The sequence below is a fragment of the Meleagris gallopavo genome, chromosome 3 (assembly GCF_905368555.1).
Source record: "Meleagris gallopavo chromosome 3, MGAL_WU_HG_1.1, whole genome shotgun sequence".
In the NCBI taxonomy this organism is placed as follows: domain Eukaryota; kingdom Metazoa; phylum Chordata; class Aves; order Galliformes; family Phasianidae; genus Meleagris; species Meleagris gallopavo.
The window spans coordinates 89,558,090-89,572,514 of record NC_139406.1 but is presented as its reverse complement, the minus strand read 5'-3'; the positions used below and the strand labels follow the sequence as shown (position 1 = coordinate 89,572,514).

General features: G+C 39.4%; 1 protein-coding gene across 1 annotated transcript in view; it reads left to right on the top strand.

The window, feature by feature from the left end:
* Window positions 1-14,425, top strand: part of KCNK9 (potassium two pore domain channel subfamily K member 9) — a 90,442-nt gene that overhangs the window by 64,502 nt on the left and 11,515 nt on the right. The window lies entirely within an intron of this gene.

Below are 14,425 nucleotides of genomic sequence, written 5' to 3'. Positions count from 1 at the left end.
ATTGGGAATTGGATTTTTAGCTGACATAAATCAAAGTAGCTCCTCTGGGGCAGTCTGCTGACTTATCTGAGCTGGAGGTCCAGCCCTGAGGTGAGAGAGCGGCTCTTATTATGATGCGTGTGTATGTGTTTAATTAGGAAAGGCCACAAACTGTGTGCATGCTGTAGAGTCCCCATGGAGCTAACCTTTTTGCTGGCGTGGTAGATGTTGCCTTCTAAGCAAACCCAAAGTCTGGGGATCTGAAAGTGACTTCCTCTGCATTTCATTTGTATTGCTACATGAGCTTCCCCACAGTTTGTTAGGGAGGCAAGAAAGGAGGAATATGCCTAAGAGAGGCTTCATTTTGCCTGTATTACCTCTGAAATGCTATATAATGTGTTCAAACACTTGAACTAACTGAGACGTGGTTGTTTTACTTCCTAATCTAATAACTTCATGATATCTGTCTCCTCTTAGCTTTGCTCTAGCTTGACTGTGCAAACGGCATTTAATTGGGTTCTTATGAAAACTAAAGGCCAGAAGCTTTGCCAAGGATGGCTAATTTTATAATGCATCATGCCAGAATTAATCCTGTCTGCAAAGATAAGGCGGATGGTTTATAATTGGCAATTATGGTCATAGAACAATTGTTGTATAGATTGGTTATAGGCTGTGAAGTTCTCTTAACTATTGTGAATTGCCTAAGGAGGCAGGTGTAGTCAAGAAAAGAGGATAAAGAAGATGAGAATGAAAGAGAGGAACATGGGCAACAGAGGGGAGGGAAACAGGAGAAGAGGACAAAAACAAATGAAGACCAGTAGAGGAAAAGCAAAGAGAATGACATGAGACAGATTCAGGTGGAGAAGGAGAAGAGGAGGAATGGATATCATCAACAAGAAGGGAGAGGTTATGGAACAGCAGGAGAAAGAAAATAGTGGAAGAAAAAGGGCAGCAAATATGGGAGTATCTGAGATGCTGTGCAGCCATAGATGACTTTGTTTTAATTTGAATAAAGGCCACTTAATTGTCTTCAGGCTGCTTTCCACCTAGTTGTCTAGTAAGAGAATCAACTGTTAGCTATTAGATATGCTGATGCTTACTGAAGTCTTCCCCCAGAGACAGGTTTTTTTCAGGCTGAGAGTTGAGGGCCCTCAGCAAAGACAAATAAAACATTGCTAAGTTTGAAATTCTGCCTCTGCAACACAGTCAGGAAGTCAGAAGGTCTTCAGTACTCAGGAGCAATGTCAGCCTCAGTGGGATCAGCTCATCAACCTGCTTCGGGTTTTGCAAAGCAAGTTAGACCCAGCAACAAGTGAGGTAGCAAGTCTAGAAATGCATCTGATATAACAGCAACCAACCAAGCAAATAAAGAATAGCTATTGATTATGTATATTGATTTCAGGAAATGTGCAGATGGAGAACGAACCTTGACTTCCACAAAACTGTGCTCAGATCCTTACTGAGAGTCTGATCTGTATTCTTCATGATCAGATCCTCTTGCTCTCTTGTATCCTCATTTGAGAAGTGCGGGTGGTTGCTCCCAATGTGGGAGAAGAATTTTGAAGTGTCAGGAATCATCTTGTGTTATTCTGTGTTGTTGATAGTCACTACCACTCTGGTTCTCAGGTATAAGAGTTGTTCAAATGTTGGTTATGTCTGCTCAGAAAAATCAAATGGAGTATTTTGTCAGTTCAATTTATTGGGATACATTATGTGGAGGAGTTCAGGGATTAAATGAAAAAAGGAACTCAAACAGTTATGGTGCTAGAATAATGCAGTAACAAACTGTTTGCAACCCAGTAAAAGAGAAGTAGTGAAGGGTTGGATATGAAGAAGTTTATGGAAGTGGCTTTGCATTTCTTCCCACTCATTTTGACTGTTCCTCTTGGCTGGGAGTAGAAAACTGAATTGATGGATTGCTCTGATTATGCTTAGTCAGGTGCATTAAATGGTGTCTCAGTCTGCTGCCTCCTGCAATCTTGCTGCTCAGTGTGCTTATCTGGGCTGACATGGAAAAGGTAGATGTCTGTAAACAATAAAGAAATAAAAGGGGAGGTGAAAGATCTTAGGCTGGTCTCAGCGAAAGAATTTCCTGGGAACTGGAAATGTGTGGAAGAGGTTTAACTAAGCCACTTTTAGAATAACTAATTGGGACATGCCTGTCAGCTTCAAGGCCATCCTTCTTTTCATAGGTTGTTCACTAGAGACTGACTTGCAATTAATGCAGTGTTTCTTCTTAGCATCCATTTAATGCTAACATATTAGCTCAAACACTTGCCTTTAGTTAAACCATAGTCTTGTGTGCATTTGAGTTATGGTGATGTGAGCTCATGGTCACCAAGAATTACTCAATTTTCATCAGTGTGAGACAAATTAAGTTCTCATGGATTTTTAGTATTGAGATCCAAAGGCTGATAGGCTCAAGATACAGCACTTTATTTCAAATTTAATGCAAGTCCTATCTCTAAGATCTGTCTAAAATGGTATGAAATACTATTCTAAAATTGTATGAATTACTATTCAAAGTCTGCACAAACAGAGCATTGGATTTCTGTTCTTCAGTATCTAAATTTGGGTTGTTGATGTACAAAAAATTGTATTAATGCTGAAAAGACACAAAATGCTATGAAAATGAAACTGTCTAATGCAAAGATTAGCAGGGGCTGGTTTATTCATCCTAGAGGGAAAAAAAGGCTGTTAGGGTATACCGGCTATTAGTCTATGGAAATAGAGAAGACAAACTGGGGGCTTTATTTTTTATGTGAACAATCCACAAACAAATTTGGTTTTAGAATTGAGAAATTTTTAGCTGTAACAGCAATGAATTTAGGGGCAGCCCTACAGCTTGGTTTGTAGAGTCAAACATCTTTGCTGAGTTGGAGCTCCACCTGTTGAGGAAGGAGGTTTTCATTGTATATGAAGACAAGTTCTGGATTTACTATCTCTCAGTCTCCAGTTTCTAGTACACTTGACTGCTCTTAGACATTTTCAGCTGGCTGGGACAAAATGTCATGGGAAAAGGTTCTGGATTCATCTTGATGCAGAAAGGTATTGGCAGTGTACTCTCCTGGGGTGTGCTAGCTTAGTTGAGACAAATGGTGCTATTAGTAAAAAAAAAAAAAAAAAAAAAAAAAAAAAAAAAAAAAAGAGCGTGATGAGGTGACTTCTTACGAAAGTGCCAACCTAGAGAGTTAGACAGGTATAACTGCAGCAGTGTTACTGCAATTCCAGAAAATCTTCTTGTAGACAAACCCAAAAATATTGCAAAACTTTGACCTTCACGTTTTAGCTCAGCTATTCTGTCTTCGAAGTGCAAAGATAAATTTCACTCTGAGGCTCAGTGGAGAACTGAATAGGACAGTAGAGTTGGGAAATATATTTTCATAAACTTTTTTTATGATATGAAAAAGAGCTTTGTCAAAAATAATTTAATTTCTTTTTTCACAGAAGTATTGTGGTTGAATTGTTTCAATTTTTCAAAGTCCACTGTGAGAATACACTTAAAATTTGTAAAGGAAAATTTAGACATCTTTTTTTACTTGCATTCCCAAATATAAATCTGTTTTGGGAATACGAACAAAAAATCTGAAATCTTACATTGGTAAGAGTGAGCTTAATCCAAAGGTTTGAACAAAATGTTTTTCTTTTTTTCATTAAAAAAACCCCAAACGTGTATCTCTTGGATGAAATCTGTCTATAAATTCAATTGAATCACAGCTCGATCTGTATGTGATGTGATGTAATGGGGGAATTTATGATCAACTTCACTTGCTTTGGCTGTCAGTTCACTGAAGTCAAGTTTCAGCTAATAAAGCTGCTAGAAAATTAGAGTGTCTGTGGGGAAAATAGCCTTGGCCAAAAATGCAGCCAGCCAGATTCAGAATACGTGTTTGAGAGCTCCTTGTTTGGAGAAGGGTACAACAAATGCCATAACTGATACGAAATCTGTAATGGCAAAGACCTAGAAGCAGGGAAGCTTGTGCCCATTTGACTAATTCCTTACAGTGGTCAGGAACAAAGGGTCAGAGAATGAAGAGCAAAGAAGGAGGAGGAATTGGTGGTTCTGCAAGCTAAATTGCCAGGATGCACACTACAGTGCTTTTGCATTTGTATAATTATGTCCAGATTAGAGTTCTTCATATAATATTATCCATGTTACTAAAAATAGTTCTCTTAAATGATTTATTGACGTGTTTATCTAGTGGGGACCAAAGTTGAGCACAGTAGGAATCTTTAGTTGCCCCTTTACATGGTGGAAGCCCTGCTTTCTCTAGCAGCGGACAGACTGCTCAAAATATCATGTGCCTATTAGTATTTTTGTAAAGATTTTTTCCTCTGGCATGGGAACAATCTGCAATAAACACGTCACAGGATAAAAACAGATAAGCAAGCAAATTCATGGCACGTTGTCTGTGCTCTTCTAAATCTCTTCAATCCCTCTTGCGCAGAGGGAGTCGTAGAGGCAAAATGCAGTTGCTTGAGTGAAATCACAGCTGAACAGCTTCACTGAAAGCCACTCTGCATCTCTCAGCAGCTCTGACAGCTATGGATATCACTAACTTGCAAACATATCTGCGTGGACTGCTATGGATAATGACATCACAGGTACTGGGAAGGTGATTACTACAGCAGGAATGATTTGTGCCTGATGTTTTGAGCCACTCTGCTGTGTGCTGGCCTTTGGTAACATTTATTTAGCAGGGTTTTATGCTGAGATCCCGCTTCCAAAGCCCTGGCAATGTCAAGTTGAAAGAGGTCTCAGGCAAGCCTGAAAGGCTTAATGCCATGAAGGCTTAAAGTTGGTGTGCTTTTAGTTTGAAAAGAACTAGCCCTCTAAACAAAGTGAAATCAGAAATTTCCTATATCCTGTTTTCTGTATCAGAACAAAATGAAGGAAGAAGAAACGTAGTCATTTTTGGTCTCTTGTTAAGGCACAAGCCTCTGTGATTCTTTCTTATGTATTTTTTCCTAATCCCCTGGAGTGCTGGTTGCATCATCTTGCCAGCCTTGCAAGTGGTGAGTCCTTTGTCTGTCTCCCCTTATGGAGAGTTCCAGATCATTGCCAATAAACTGGGAGCAACCAAAACCACAGCTGAGGAAAAGAGAATTGCTGAAGAAAGCCATTTATAGCAGAGATTGAGGAAAAATAATACTTACAGCAATAATGTGCAGTATGGAATGTGAAGAGATCATTATGTCATAGTGATGACCAGTCTTTCAAGAGGGTATTTAGGAATTCGGGGAACTGATAATCATGCTACCTTGTCCATTTGCGTATGAGGACTGCACATAACTCTAGCATAAAGCTCTTGAAAGTTTGTAGAGAACAGAAGGGATCTCAAAAGTTATAGAGTAAAAATAACCACATAAGGAGTTGCTTCTAAAGCAACATTGAAAATCTGAATCTAATCTGTTTTCTTCCCTATTGCAAGGCCAAATCAACTGTTTATAGCTAATACTGACTAAGAGATGAAGCTGTTACTGTTTCCAAGAAGCATAAAGGAGTGAATAATGATGCGAAGAAATGGAGTACGTTGGAATGAGGGCAATAGAAGAACACTGTGATAAAAGACAGCGTAGAAATATACAGGCTATGTATAAAAAAAGTCAAAATAGCTATTTCTTAGATGAGGGAATAATTTCCTAAGGGAGAGAGCAGAAACCCTGTTATTTCAATCATTTAAACAAAACTGGACAAAGCCCTGGAGAACATATTGTAGGGAACAATCATATGCTGGCCCTTGGGAATGCATAACATGACCTGGTAAGTCTTTTCCTAGTTGTTGCTACGATTCTCTTCAGATTGAGATCTTGTTCTGTGCATGATTTGTCTTGGGACTATATGTGATGTGAGCCTCAGGTCAATCCTCAGACTGTTTCAGCGAACAAAATGGAGATGAGGATGTGGAGAAAAGGCATGCAGGGGCAGTCAGAAACAGAGAGCACGAGTTGAGCAGGAAAACGTTGACTCAGAAATGCTGCAGGGCTCTGTGCACTCACGTATCTCAGTGCCAAAGAGATATAGAACACATTGGTCCAGATACAAAAGTTTTATCCCCAACTGGTGACACGCAAGCTCCAGAGAACCTGATCATTTGGTACTTACCGCAAAGCTCCTGACATATAAACCTGAAGAGTCACTGTCAACCATCCTGTCATTGGAAATTGGACGTTTGTTTGGTTTGTCATCATGAGAATCCAGCTTGCTGGCTGATCTCTTTCTAGGTCTTTGTGATGCACACTTGTTCTCCTCCTGTTCTGTCTAGCTGCAGATTGTGTACTGCTGTTGATTTCTTCAGAAAACTGCCCAGGCTCAGCCGCAGTCCAAAGAACTGTTGACCAGCCAGAAATCCAGAACAGAGTGTCTGTTGGTTTCAAAAAGTGCTGCAGAAAGGTATACCAAAAACATGGCCCAAATCACTGCCAGATCAGTGCCGATGTACTCATGGAGCTGGAGAAGAACATAATTTCTCTTCCCAGTCTCTTTTTTGAGGCAGAAGAAATTGCAGTAGAAATAATGTTGTCATGTCTGGACAAAATGAACTGGTAAGTGTTGGCATCCCCTATTTCCTGTGTGGTTCACCAGGTGGCAGTTACCTTACATGTTCTGACTTGTTACCCAAAGGAATTGACAGTGATTGCAGTTATTTTTTGTCTAGGCAGTTAAAGTAGACACTGTTCAAGTTTAACAAGAGGAGGCTTCAGATAGTGAGATCTTCTGCTTCTAAGCATATTGATAAGCAGGAAGATTGATTGTGACTGATTGAAAATATCCAATTTCCTTCATTTACTGGTCTTTTTTAGTGAATCCATTTATAATATAAATTTTAAACACACACAAAAAAGGAAAAGTTTCACATGCAAAAGAAAAATAAGCGCACAAAGCCCAAACAAACACAGAATCTATTTTTATTTATTTTTTTTAAGCAACATTTTTCAAGTTTTAGCTTTTCCTGAGCACCGAAACTAGCAAAGCCTGTTTTCATGTGAACTCTACTATAATTCCCCAGTTTTCGTGAACTCTTATCTACATTCTCATCTTTAGGGGCATCACATCACAAGGTATCTTACACAATGGTGGAGATATCCTATTCCTCCAGTTTTCTCCCATGCCCCTACTTCTCATCACATTGTGTAGGACCTCCAGCTCCTGATTCTTTCATGTACATGAACAGAAAAGGAGTTTATCACATTGCAGCTGAGTCTGTGTTATGTGTATGTTGGTTTTTTGGCCCATTTAGTGTATTCACAGATCGGCCAGATGGCATGCCCAAGAGAACAGATTACTATCAAGTTCACATTACAGTTTCTTTTAAGTGGTGGAAATGGATAAGTAGCTTCAAAACTATTGGGAAGAAAAATAGAAAGAAAAAAAAAAAAAAAGAGAATAAAACCAGAATGATTTAGAAAAATAAAAGTTTCTTGTGTCTTGGTTTAAACTTGTTAGACTGTCCATTCCGGGAGCCTGATTGGGGGCAAAAATGTCCAAATCTTCCTATTTTGAAGGAACTCTGAAAAGGGTGGAGCTGTATTCTGTTGTGGTTTAAGGTTAAGGAAGAATATCTTTCCCAGAGTCAACAAAGAAGGACGCTTAGCTGTGGGGAAGGTGGCAAGGCTGGGTCACATAGCTCTGATAGGCACCCAAGTGAATGATCAGCACTTCCAACTACTCTACCCCAATGAATTGAACAGATCTTTATCCCTACTATCCCAGGCAGGCATCCAGTTGGGCAGAGGAGAGACTATCCTGTGAAGAAGTTGGTGGTGGACTCCAGGCAGGGGAGGAAAATCCAGTCTAAGCAGTCTGAGGACTTCAGAAACACTATTCTCCAACATGTCCCATGGAAGTAACCTTACTGAGAGCCTTTGTGGGATTGGGACACATTATTTGCCTTGATGCTCTAAGAATCCAAGATAAATCGGTAGGGTACCTTTTTACAGGTAATGCCTGTAACAAAGTTCTAAGCCCTACTCTTCATCCAAAATGAGTGTAACAGCACATGACTGTTTTTCACTCAAATAAACTGCTATCTTTGAACCACTATAATTTAAGGTAGTCTAAGAAATATATTGTCTTCCAAGCTGTGCCACAGAAGCATTACCTAGAAGTTTGGCCATTTCATGGTTTTGGTTCTTGCTCCATCATGGCTACAAGAGTTCAGGATTGTGTTCTTAGGCAGTTTCCCATGTATGGTTTACATATTAGTTTTCCTATGGTTGTGACTTCTAATAGTACGTAGTCAGTTAGTACCTGTAAGTTATACCAGCAATTTGGGCAATGAACAATATTTACCATGCTGATTTTTACTGCAAGTAGGTGTGGAAGAAAAACTGTGGAAAACAATTGCTGTCAGTAATGATTCAGAGCAGGAGGCTCAAGTTCTGTAAGAGTTCTGTAAGGCGGGAGATGATGTGTGGGACTGCAGGCCAGACAAATGGAGGCAGTGAGGATGGGTGGCATGGAAGCTGCCTTTTGGATGACTTGGTAATTATTGGTCTTATCAGTCTTTTTCTGTAAGCCCTTCAGCTCTCCTGATGGCTATCATTTGCTGAGCTTGCTGACCAGCAGAAGTTATTGTTCTGGGGCAATTTTTTGAGGCTGAGGCCTCTATCTGTCCTGACTCATGGGTCAGAACATGGGTCAGGGTTGGCCGCTCACCCATTATAAGAATGCCTTCAGCTTTCCCCTGATGTGCCAGTCATTAGATCACACAGCAAAACTATTTCTTCTCATTTCCTTGGTGGGCACTATCTATGCTTATTTATTAAAATCTGCCTTGGAATCTGGTTTTTATGAATGCTCTGATTGTTTGATTCTAACATTGAAAAGAAAAGACTTCAGTGCTCATGGGGAAAAGAAAATAAGAGAAGTCAACTGTGTCCTTGGGCATCCAGAATAGATCTTCTGTAGGGCTTGATGCAATGTAAAGCAGTGCATGTAATTTCCAGCACGGCATGGCCTTACCTGTGCAGTTAGGATGTGGTAGCAGTCATAATAGAAGAGAGGTGAAAGGGATTTCAGATCTTATGTTTCACATTGGGTTAGCACATCCTGTTTCCTCCTACACAATGTCCATTTCTTTTCAACACACAGTGATATCCTCCCAAACTGCTTCCTGTGCCTGGAGAGAGTTGTGTACAATGCTTTGATCTGACACAGCTGTCTTTTGGTCAGGATGGAAGGGGAAACCCCAACAAAACTAGGAGAAATTATGGAGGTGATATTCTGCAGTGATATTGATTGAAAAGGGAATGAAAGAGAAAGGGGATCCTGGAGATGCTTAAGGGGAAATGTAGCAGGATTAGAAATAGCCCAGACATGGAAAGAAAGAAGAGGGAGCAGTTGCTTACGTGCTAGGAAGTTGGCATTTTCAACACAACAACTTTTATCCACATCCAGCAGAACCAGTCATTTGTTCTTGATTTACTTGCAAGAGAATGCTTTTGTCCTATTAAATGAGTAACTGGTGAGTACCAGTTATCCAGATGATTTATCTCCCCAATCCATCCTGTACTGTGGTGACAGTGTTGTTTCTTTTCCACGTTGAAAGCACAAGCAGCAAATCCAGCAAGAGCCAGACTGTTTTCTGTGGCAGTTTCCCTGGCACAGCTGAACTTCCAAAGTGAATGTATGACATCAGGAAGATGTTTTAATCTGAATTATGCTTGCCCATTGGATCAACATTGCCACTATCTTCTTCTCGCTATCTCATGTCCAGAGTTGCTGCCAGCATGAGTAAGAAAGGTTTGACTCATGGGGATGGAGTAGTTCATTTCTTTCTGGAGGCTGTTGTCAAAGGCAACCATGCCCAAATGTCTGTCACGGGGGTGAATGATGTGTAGATAAATGAATGGAGAAACCTACTCCTGAGTGAAAAAAACATCCCTCATGAATAACACAGTGTTGCTTCAAGATTCATTACATCTAAAGCCTGTTGTACGCTGAATGTGAAGTTGAGACTTAGCCACGTTGAAGCTACACACTGTCCTGAACATAAACTATAAGTAGCTTATCACTGCCACATTTCATTTTTATTCTTTAACAATGACTGAGATTTTGGTCTGGTACCAGCGCTCATCTAGAGACACATCTGAACAATACTGATTGTCCCAAGTTAAAAACATGGTGGAATGATGGGATCTATGCTGATTTAACAATGTGGATAGCCGCAGGTTGGTGCTGGAATCCACACATTGTCCCAGTTTAGTTTGCTAGTACTGGAATCACCATGCAGTCTTAGAGTCAACATACTAAAACTATTCAGGATTTTTCCCAATAATTCTTTATTTTTGTTGTGTATTCATTTGTTCTTTGTAGTCTGCATCACTGCAAAAGCATTGTTTATTCAGACAATGTTTGCTCTAGAAGTAAAGTATTATTCAAGAAAAGTTATGTTGGAAGACATGACAGATTTTCTGGGCCTGTCTGTACCCTGCAGCTGAGCATGGTGCAAAGATTACTGATGTAGATCTAAGCAAGCTGCCCTATCCACATGAGACTGTCAGTGCCAGAGATATTTGCTTAGGGCCCCAGTGCAAGATACCAAGACATGACATTTGTCTTGAGAATGTAAATAAATTCACGAATGGCACAAAGAAGGTTAAGAATGACTGTCACTTCCATAGTGGTAGTGGGGATTTAAGTAACAGTGGGAGAGAATTTTAGAATGAAGAGGTGATGGTAATTTTTTTGTTGATGTACAGACCTTCTTGCCGCAAGTGCTGAAAGTTTATACAGGTTCCAGGAGGAATGCCCAAACCCATGGGTGAGAAATCCATTATTCATTACTAAAATCAGTGAAACCTTATCTGGCTTTGGAAGTCTGTGAGCACCTGAAGATAAAACTGGGTACTTGAATACTCAGAGGCATAATGTTGCATATAGTCACACTGTTCTTATACTCTGCCCTATCCATCTTCTTTTGTTCACTGTTGGATTCAGGGTGGGTGAATCAGCACTGAGTTCTTCTGCACACTGTATTGCACAGTGTCCCTAAGGAAGTGAAAGGAAGCAGTTGTGGTTGTTCACCTCACACATGAATTGTAATGAAGTGTTTCATTCTGTGTCTCATTTGAAAGCTACCATGGAAAATATAGTTGAAGGAGGCTGAGTGGCTTTCGTAACTATGCTCTTGAAAGCAAGGAAACAGTATTTATATAGTTATATATCGATGCACTTGGTCTTTAAGAGGTATGGTCAAAGAATAGAGAAAGGCTGGAAAAAATTAATGGCAGAAAAGCCATCAACAGAGTACTAATCTGGTGTCAGCCTCTGTGCTCTGACTCTTTGTCTGTCCTGCCTACACCTTTCTGCAGTTCTGCTTGATGCTTGTAGCACAGCTCTTCCATAAGTGGGAGAAGATCGTTTTTGTGATGGATTGGTGCTCCATCCTCCAGAACTGGAATGACACTTTGAGACACTGTATTTCTTCATGCTTAAGTGTTCTTCTTCAAACCAAATGAGTTCTGTCTTGAAAGCCAAACCATCTGAGAGGGATTATAAAAGAGAGACTACTAATGGCTGTTGTTGATCATTAAAATGATATCTCATTGAATAGATGAATCTGCCTGCTGAGGTCATATTTCTGTATTGTGGGACCTCAGCAAACTTGGTAGTGTTCTAGAAGAGTATAGCTAGTATTAACCTAGGAGTGATCAGTGACCTCTCTATATATTTGTCACGGCTATTCTAGTTTCTTGGCTTATTATGTGATGCATTTGCTATATCTCTTATTCAAGGACTTCTGTTTGGTCTTCCTACTTAATCACAGAAGAGTAAGAAATACCAATATTGTGTTTGACCTTTATATTTCTCTTGAAGCCTTGCTTTCTTGCATTCGTTGTAGTTCACATGGAGCCATCTCTTTACACTCTGGCAGAGGGCAGTAGCGTTTTTGTGGAGGAAGTTATGCTGAACTTAAAGGCTGAAATCTGCTACCAAAGCAGTTTCTTCTGCTTCTATCTTTCCCTGACACAAGTAAGCTCCAATGCACTGAGGGGGGATATTTGATGATTTTCTGTGCCCCTCTCGCTCTTGCAATTACTGACCTTCTCAGTTTTCCTAGGGGCACTCTCTGATGTTAGGACAATGGTGTTTTGTTTTAGATTTGAGATCTATTGAATTTCAGATAGCATGCACTGATGGAACTCGCTTTTCAAATATAATTATGTGTATTGGACTGATTCTTAAATAGAGAGTTTAGTCTTTCTTCCATGTGTTTGGATTTCTCTCTTTCTAGATTGCTGAAGGCAATGACTAAGGTGACTATTCCATAAAGTGGCATTGCACTAGAGAAATGCATTTTTCTCTGATCCCCTATATATGAAACTATTTGCAAAATCTAATTCCAGCTTCATGACTAAAGTCCTTCCTTTTCTCCAATGTTGTAGTCAAAATATGTTAAAAGGCATGTATCTGATACTGTAGTATTGAGTATGAAATGGGATGAAATAGAAATACAAATTTCTGGATTTTTGTCTACTTATGTGAATTGGACAGAAATTACAGCCTGCCTGTGTCTGTGCTTTGCTATCTGTAGAACACGGATATAGTATATTCCTTTCTTAAGAGTACTAAATTTGAGTTAATTACAAAGTCTGTGATAAATCTTAGAAGTTCAACAATGGCACAGTGTGTAAGTATATAATATTAATGTTTTATAATATCTCTAACCTGTCTCTGTGGATATCTTTAGTAAGAGGAATATAGTGATATCAAAAGAAGTCTTTTTTCACCCCAACCCTTTTCTTTAGAACCCAAAGTGAAAGCTGTTTCCATCAACTGCCATCTCTGTAACCATATGGAAAATAACATTTTCTGAAGCTTTCCTTCTCTTTATCAGCTGTAACTAAAACTATAAAATGAGAAGATATCCCTGCTTTAATTAACACCCCTGTAGTTCAAAAGCTTAGTAATGAGAGGCAATTATAGCCTTTATTGAGGGACAGTCAGGTGGAACAAATTCAGCATCCATCTATTGAAGACACTTCCCCTTGCAGGTAATTTGGAAACTGCTTTTTACAAAGAACAGGCTACCTATCCCATTGTAACTGGTGAAACAATTTGTTTTGTCACCTGAAAAGAGTTTCCTGTTTTTAATTTATATATTTTATTTGCAAATTATTTCTTACCTCCCATGCATTTCCCAGTAACTAGCAACTGAGCTAAGGAAGTAAGTGTAACTTTTTGTAGGACGTTCTTGCTGGTTCTTTCATTTTATTTTCTTTGTTCTGTTGTTGCTTTTCATTTTGATTGTCGGCTGTATACCAAGTGTTTCTTTAATCATCCCTGTATGGATATCATGGTAACTGAGGAGTTTCAAATTATGCTACATGCCTCTGTGTGAATTTAAATCTTCAGTATCTACAATGCAGGTACCTACGTTGGTGATAGTCACTGAAGGTGGAGCTCTGCTTTTAATGAAGATGCCAATGTTTGAGTGTTATGTGGTTGTGAACCTGTGCAGTAGATACCTAGAATCTTCTGAAGTCATTAGGTATCTAGCCAGTCTGATGGGGACCTAGAGAATACAGTCAATGGAACAGTCAGTAGTGTCTCTACAGCATAACTTGAGTAGACAGGTGTTGGAATGGCAGTTAAGTAACTCATCACTGCCTATTTTCATTAAATCTTTGTTGACTATAAAAGTAGTCTGGACTCTTAGCACACATGTAGATACCTAGATTTATGTATTTTAATATTCAGCTGAAGTCTATCGTGTGATTTCAGTTATAATCACTGTAGAGAAATAGGTGTATCCTGAGAATAAGTTAGTGACTTGTTTTAGGCATCTAGATTTAGATGAGAGGTACTGCACTTGAGAAGTATGGATTTCTATTCATTGTCTTTAAGGGAAATCTATGTAGTAGTACCCACATGGTCATTGCGTTCCATGCCTGCATGACTCCCAGCCATCCTATTTTGGAAGCTCTGGTACTATCACTTGCAATCTTAAGAAATGTAAAGCAGTGTGATGTGAAAAAATTGGCATCATTTTGAAACAGAAACCCCTACGCTTGTTGGATTTAGAATGAGGATCTAACTGTGATTTTACTTTCTGGAAAGTATGCTATGAAACATGATACATTCCCTGTCCTGAATTAGTTTAGCACTGTGGCAAAATAATATTTCCCAGATTGTTTGAAAAAGCTGTAAAATTCTTAAGAGATGCTGGTAAGTTCTTTATTCTTCAGTAACTGAAGGTAGAGCAGATATTAAACCCCTAAAATCCTATGGCATTCCAGTTTTCAGAAGTGAATGGCTTTCAGAATGGTGCCTGTGAGAAAGGTTTATTCTGTATGGAAGACAGTTTTAAAAAGACTTCCACTGATCTGTGTCTGCTGGCAACAATGGTGTTGACTCACCGTTGCCAGCAGACACAGAATTCAGATGCTATTGGTGTACACTGGTTTTGGGGCAGGGCAAAACCAAAAACCAACTCCTTTC